The sequence below is a fragment of the Falco punctatus genome (genome assembly GCF_963210335.1).
Source record: "Falco punctatus genome assembly, chromosome: 1".
Lineage (NCBI taxonomy): Eukaryota > Metazoa > Chordata > Aves > Falconiformes > Falconidae > Falco > Falco punctatus.
This window is the reverse complement of record NC_137580.1, coordinates 2,525,873-2,533,163: the sequence shown is the minus strand read 5'-3', so window position 1 is coordinate 2,533,163 and position 7,291 is coordinate 2,525,873. Positions and strand designations below refer to the sequence as shown.

The window sequence follows — 7,291 nt, the reverse complement described above, 5'->3', positions numbered from 1 at the left end:
TTTATAGGACTGCTGTCAATACTAGTCCTGCTCAAGGAGGAGTGCAAGATTATGCTTAACTCTTTTTTTAAGTACCTCATGTCAGTCTTGAAATGCTCCATTCCTTTTATCTCTTGTCCTTGTTTCCTGTTACATACATGTTGTATTCACGTTTTTCACTGTATTTGTGTGGAGAAATATACCCGTATGGGTCAGAACTTAACTGGACGGAATAAAACTACTTTTCATCTGAGGCCGCTTCATAGAAACAGTACTAATTTAAAGTATACCCTACAATAAACATGATACTTGGGAATCAATGTTATGTATAAATTACAGTCATGCCTTAGATATACAGGCTGACAAGAATTGATGGCAATTTTTCTATCCCTTTTAGAATAATTTGTAACATACAATACATCCTGTCAGGTACAATGTGCTGACATCTTTGCCCAAAAGGACAAAAAGAGTAATACATAACAATAAACTCCCAGGGCAGCATCAATTAACACTGCCAGACTAAGCAGTTCTTCTTACTTATCTTACTAGACTGGCTTATTTAATAAACAAAACAAGACTTCTCAAGAGGATTGTAATGTCATTAGTTTTATTCTTCTCTTCACCTCCTGCGCTGAATAGGATTTGTTTGCTTTTTTTTATAGTTAGCTGTACCTGTCAGAAATGTGGCATGTATTTTCTTATCCTGAAACTTTATGTCCTTTAGCAATATTTCTCCTAGGCATCCTCTGTGGCATTCAAATAGGGCCATGGAGTACAGCGACTTCTCTTTTTTCTCTTTTAAGAGTTTTGGTTGTCTTTTTTTTTTTTTTTCTTTTCCTTAAGTACATTTTTTTTTGCTAACTGTCCCATATTTTTTACTTCTTTCTTTTTTTCTACTTTCACTGAAATATTTTCACTTATGCAACACTATTTAAACCTTGGCATGATCAAAGTCTATCTGAGATACTTGGAAAAGTAACAAATTACTTCATCAATTATATTACTATATAAAGACAAGACCTAAGAAGGAAAAGTGAAAAATGGAACAAACTTGGCAACACATCTGCACACACAAAAAAGTCAGCTTTTTGTAATATTATTATTTCCTTCATAATTTCCAAAGTATAATAGATCACTGAAAATTTGGAGGGTTTTTGCTGAATCTGAGGATTGCGGGTGCATTGCAATAACACAGAGAAGGTTAGGTAGCACACTGAGGTATAATAAGAATGGCTTCCCACGTCCCACAAGACTCTGGGATTTCACTCAAGATATAAAAATAGATTTCTAAAAGAGTTTTTGAAAGAAAGTAAAAAAAAAACCATAAAAAAATAATAAGACTACCAGAACCAGAATAGCGAAAGGCTGACTATTTCAGGCATTCTTCTGGGACCTAAGACCAGGCTTAAAGTCCTTGGTCTGTCAGAGCCCTTTCTAGGAATACATCATGTTCTGAGACGAGCCTCTGACTTTTGCACTCAGAATAGATACTCCACCCTGAACCTAGGATTTTGTCTTGTGAAAATCTCCACCTACATGTTTTTGTTCCATAAAAAGTCCAGTACTGGGATCACATCTGGCATAATTCCCAGAAGCTTGTGGAACTTTTTCAAAACTTCTCCCTCTCTTCCATGAGCACACAGGAATAAAACAATATGAAATAAATCCTGTAATTCAGAAGTTATCTTTTGGAAGGCCGAAGCAATTTTGGAACATTTTAATTTTTTTTAAGACAATATTGCAATGTATGGCTAATTATTATTTAATACAGGATCTCCTGTCCTCGTCAGTGTATGCATTAAAGCATATGTATAAATGACACATGGTAGGCTCTTAAAGTCCCCAGCATTTAAAAAAAAAGTGGGCACATACACAATGACTAGAAAAATAAATTATTGCTCTTGCTTTCTTTTTGGTTACCAAATCCAAGTTTAGGTCAGACCACAATGTCAGTATTACCCACTCTAACTTGATGACTTGAAAATAACAATTTCAGTGAAACCTTGTATCCTATTACCTGTGTCCTTGAAAGACAAGAATATTCTCCATAAGGGTGGACAGTAGAGTTTAAAAATCAACTATTGCTACAGGAAAGGTAGCTAAAGAACAATGAAGTACCACAAAGAACAGTCTGGGCATGGTATGACACTGAGTTATTCTACCCAGCTGAAAGTAAAAACAAAAAGTATTCCTAAACAAAAGAGTTCTCAAAATTATTTGTTTGGAACTGAAGTAAACCTTTTATTTATTTTTATTTTATTTTTTATTTATTTTATTTCCAGAAATGAAACCATTTTTCTGCAGTTTTCAAAATAATTATATTTATCCTTTCTAAGAAAAGTGAATTTTTTTCTTTTATATATAAAAGACATAATAATATATATAATGTATAAAGAAAAACAGGAAGTCAAGGCTTATGCCAATTAATGCTGTCTGTAATTCTCTGCTATTAGCCAGATAGTCAGAAAGAATTAACATTCTCCATTTTCTTTTCTAAAAGAAAGAATGATCATTTGAAGCATTATTTTTAAGGAGGTCCTTACCTTTGAAGTATTTTGCAGTTCCTTTTGGCAATTTATTGAAATGGAATATTTACCTGTTGTAAAGAAGGTAAGGTATTATTAGTCATATCTCAGAATCCACAGATAAAGTAAATCACCTTAATTGGTTAAATATATAGAGATTAATGTTAATTATGTTCCCCTCAGTGTATTTCTACAATTTTTATCAAGGAAACTTCAGGGTTTGAGAAATGTGATATGCTTTTAGAATTGCAAAAAATTAAAATAATTATGCTCGATGTGATTCAAGTAGATCTTAAGTGCTGATCTACTTATTTTTGCATTTATAGGCAAACCACCTTTATTAGTCTGAGCATATATCAGTACTTGTTTTACGTATGTACCTACAGATTTTTCTACAACCTCTGGGATCCAAGTGACTATGCCTACAAAGAAAATTTTCCAGCATTTTCTCGTATCTCATTCCTTTTCTATTCATGCACTCCCTCTTGTTTAGCACTTATGTTTTAAGTTCCAAGGCCACTTATTATTTCTCCAATTGAACAATATCTTGGACAACCAAATTCTGACTTGGCAGTGTTATGGCAATAAACAGACAAAATAAATACTGTATACCACTTAGTATATGGTAGTATGGTTTGGTGCATACAAAGATTAAGTCTGCATCAAATAAGTTTAATTTACAAACTCAGGAAATACCCCCCCACCCCCCCACCCCCCACACAGTTTCCAGAGTTGTAGGAATAAAACCAACTTATTTCTCATTCTTTTCATGACTCAAATAATCACAGAATACATATTTCTTTGAAATCTCGCCTTATTTCCTGTTAGGCTGTAGCATTTGGAGGTATATCCCGATAGAGTGGAAGTCTCATAAATGCAGCTTTTTGATAGGAGCACATCAAATTTACTGTCTCACTTCACTGCTTCTATTGTTTTTCATTTATTTTCATCACTGCAAAAGTACAGGGATGATAACTGAAGCTTTCTTTTGTCTTTGATTGGAAAATGTGAACTAATACCCCCAAGATTGCATATGTCTATGATAGCAATGTTTCACTCTGTCCTGAAAGCATAATTTTCAGGAGTCTGTTGGTAAAAAGTAGGCTGGTTTCATTTCTGCCACTAACAAAATTTTTACTGAAAGTGTTCCCGAAGTGTCATTGTAGAAAAAAACACTAAGTTCTTGAGAGGGAAAGTACAAGGACAGGTGAGGAAAAAAAAAATCTTATTTGAAAAGATAAGGTAAAGGTTTTCACTCTTCCCTACACTATTTAAAACTACTTGTAAAAACCATGATGCCTTCAGAAATACATACAAAACAAAGAAAATTGCAGTTAAATACATTTTATGTTTAAAATTTATTTTAAAATTAAGTTAGTAACGTTTTAATACAGGAATTATGATGTAGTAAAAATGGGATAGATTTACAAAACTATTCTGTGTCAATATGTCAGCCTTGATAATGGGAAAGGCTGAGAAATATAGGAAAAATATGAACACCGCGCCCCCCCCCCCCCCCCCCCCCCCTTTAGTTTCACATAAAAAATTGTATTACTAATTGGAATGACATGAAAAAAAAATTGTTCCAAATTCCCACCTCAGACAGGTGGGAGAAAGGTTCAGAAAGCGTAAGAACCATATTTTGGCTGAAAGACATTCAGTATTATACATCCTCATTACTTAAAATAGGTTTTGTTCCTTATCTTTGGAGTATTCATGGCATAACATACTTACCTGGTACTGAACACTCCAATATAACAAGAAAACATTGGGCTGAATCTTCAAATATGCACAAACAGTGAAGTCAAGTGTTAGATTTTAGTTTGCTCTAGAGGCATCATTCCGAAGCAGATTTCCATAGTTATCCCAGGCCAATCAAGAAACAAAAAGCCAACCATGCAAGTACTTCTAGATCAACAAGTATTCTGTTGCCTGCAAACCTTCAAAAATAAATGTTTTCTGACACAGCAATGGGAAATGTAGTGATCACGCATTTTTCATGAATTTAAAAAAATTACTTTAAAAAATACTATACATTTGTTTGTTGATTAAAATCAGTCAGCCTTTAGCCTTACAAGTTCTTTTGTGCAAGCAATGATCATCTGAAATGGCTTCTGAGTAGATAATTGCTTATTTACGGGATCACAGAATAGATAGTTACATATACTCCCAGTTGGAAACAAAGAGTGAATGCTAAAGTAATACACTGTAATCTGAAGGATAATAAATAGAAAATCATGTAAGCATATGGTGAAAAATAGACAGCCTGGGAAATTAACACTTTTTTTGGGCATTTATTAAAAAGGAAGAAAGTCTTTTTAATAAAAGCTACATTCTCTTTTTGCTCAATGGCATACTGAAAGCACTGTCAATTCCATTTATTTTTTTAACTTTTTGCCTGCTGTGTCTTTTACTATTTGGTACTGTCATTGATGTGCTTCCATTTTGGGGTATTATTTGGGTTTATTTTATAGCAAAAGGAAAGGATATTTGTATTGTAAATGATGACTAATCTTTTGTCATTCTCACTGTAAGGAAATATGACTGTTCCAGACTTGAGCACATGTATTATACAAATGCGTGCTACTAGGTAAATAAAGAGTAATTTAACACATCCTTGTATTATCTAAGGCAATTAATAGGTATAATGATGGGCAGCAAACTTCCTATTCTAACATTGGTCTATTGAAAAAGATGTTCATAGAATTGAGGGCCAGTGTAGATCTGAAAATTGCTAAATTAGATATGTTACTATGATAGCTGCTCACTATAAACTACATCAGAGCTGAGTAGACAAGAGGACATTTCCAAAGCATTGCCAAGTTCTTCCATCTTTAGGTATTTTGATGAGTTTTGAAGTGTTATTTCAGAATCCGTTAATCTATGTTATTCTTCTCAAATGCATTCATTCTACATACTGTGAAATGCAAAGTATACTAATGTATTTCAGAATGCAGATTTTCTATGATGACATACAAAAAAAACAGGAAATCAGGCACCTCTACATGTGAAAGAATCTGTTCTGTTTAATGGCAGTTTTTGAACTACAGTTCCACTAAATATGCAGTTTGGTGGGATTTAATTGTTAGTCTTTAACAATTTAAATAGTATTTAATTTAATAGTTAGAGTGCATCACAGGATCTGTAAGGGAAGGTGACTGTGAGACAGTAGAATTTGAATGCTGCCAGTGTCCTCAATTCCACATGTATCTGACTATATTGGCCTTTACATTGTATATACCACAATGCTAATAGTTTCCTTAATGATTCCTAGAGCTTGAATAAACTTGTATTCGTTTTATTGCATTTTAAATTTTCTTTTGCTTTGGATTCATCAGAATCATTTAAACAAGTGGCACAATATCCTGACTTCCATGCCTATCCTGAATCTAACACATATCTATTCATGCATTTAATTTTCTCATAATCAAAATAAGAAAATAACCATTATCTTAAATTTTATCCATAGCTTCCTCAGCATTTTGATTAATATTAATTCTAGTTCTTTTATATTTATGGTGAGATTAAAGAGGCAAATCTTTCTGACAGAACTAATCAGAATCAACCCGTTTCAGTAGCTGCCAACAGAAGGATCTTTTCTGATAGATCAGACACTAACCATTAGGCTGAAAACTATGAATATCTATTTAATTTCAGTTCTTAATTTTTTGTCTCGTTTTGCATTAGCTTTCTAATTTTTCTGTCTTAAATTTTCTGAGTTATAAATGAAAAATGCAGGTATTCTGTAAGAAAGATATTATTGTAAACATGACTGTCTAGAACATGATTTGGAAATGAAAAAAAATGAATAGCGATAGGTCATATTATATTAATATCTTTTAGCAACAGTTTTAGGCTTAGCCGAAGATCGCTCATATTCAAAGTTGAGTAGGGTATTGATTTTTTCATTTAAAAAAGTCTAAAAATTGGACACCTGGCATGACCTTAATATCTCTGTAAAATGAAGAGTGGCAAATAAATACAGTGGTAGTTGCAAAAAGAATTTTACAGTCATTAAATGATACATGCAAATATAAGTAATATCTCAAAATATTATCTTCCTAAGAAAAAAATAAAATGCATATGCCTCAATCAGGAGGAAAGAAGAGGAATTCTTTTGGTTACTCTCTAGAACTGTCTCCTACTGGTAGATACAGTTGTTCAGTTCTTACAGAGTCTTACTAGAGTGGCCAATCTACACAAAATAATATTTTTATTCTTGGGCTACCTTAGTTTCTGCAAAAGTACTGCAATTTAAAAAAAAAAAAAACACAAACAAACAAACAAACAAAAACAACCAAAAAACCCAAACCTGACAGGGTTTTTTTGTTTTGTTTTGTTCATGCCTTTAAAAATGCATTTCCTAAAATGCAGTGAGCAGAGGAGAAAAGCTTTGTAGTTCTTTCTTTAACTTTCTAAATAATCAGTCTCATCTGATCTGTCAGGACCAAAGCCACACAACTCTCTTGCAACCTTCAATAGTTCTATGGTAATTTGCTTTGTATATACTGAAACTGCAGAAGAATTGCTACTGATGGCTGTGCTTGCCCCATTACAGCCAATATATGTGTGTGAACATACACACACACTGTGTGACACATTGTGGCACAGAAAGGAACCAAGCAGAGAGAACTGACCTTAAAAATTCAGTTTACACAATAGCATATAACTTATTTAAAGATGATGAACATTAAATAACTGTCAATAATTTAAAACAAATACAGTTTACCATCATAAGACATTTAAAGAAAATAAGATCTTGACAGCCAGCCACTTTTTATTTATGA

At 32.9% G+C, this 7,291-nt stretch overlaps 1 long non-coding RNA gene across 1 annotated transcript in view; it reads right to left on the bottom strand.

Moving 5' to 3' along the window:
* Nucleotides 1–3,998, bottom strand: part of LOC308061577 — a 31,530-nt gene extending 27,532 nt beyond the window's left edge. Inside the window, exon 1 of the long non-coding RNA XR_013927278.1 lies at nt 11–3,998. This is a non-coding gene — a long non-coding RNA (uncharacterized lncRNA). The remainder of the gene's footprint in view (nt 1–10) is intronic.
* Between the last annotated feature and the right edge of the window lie 3,293 nt (nt 3,999–7,291).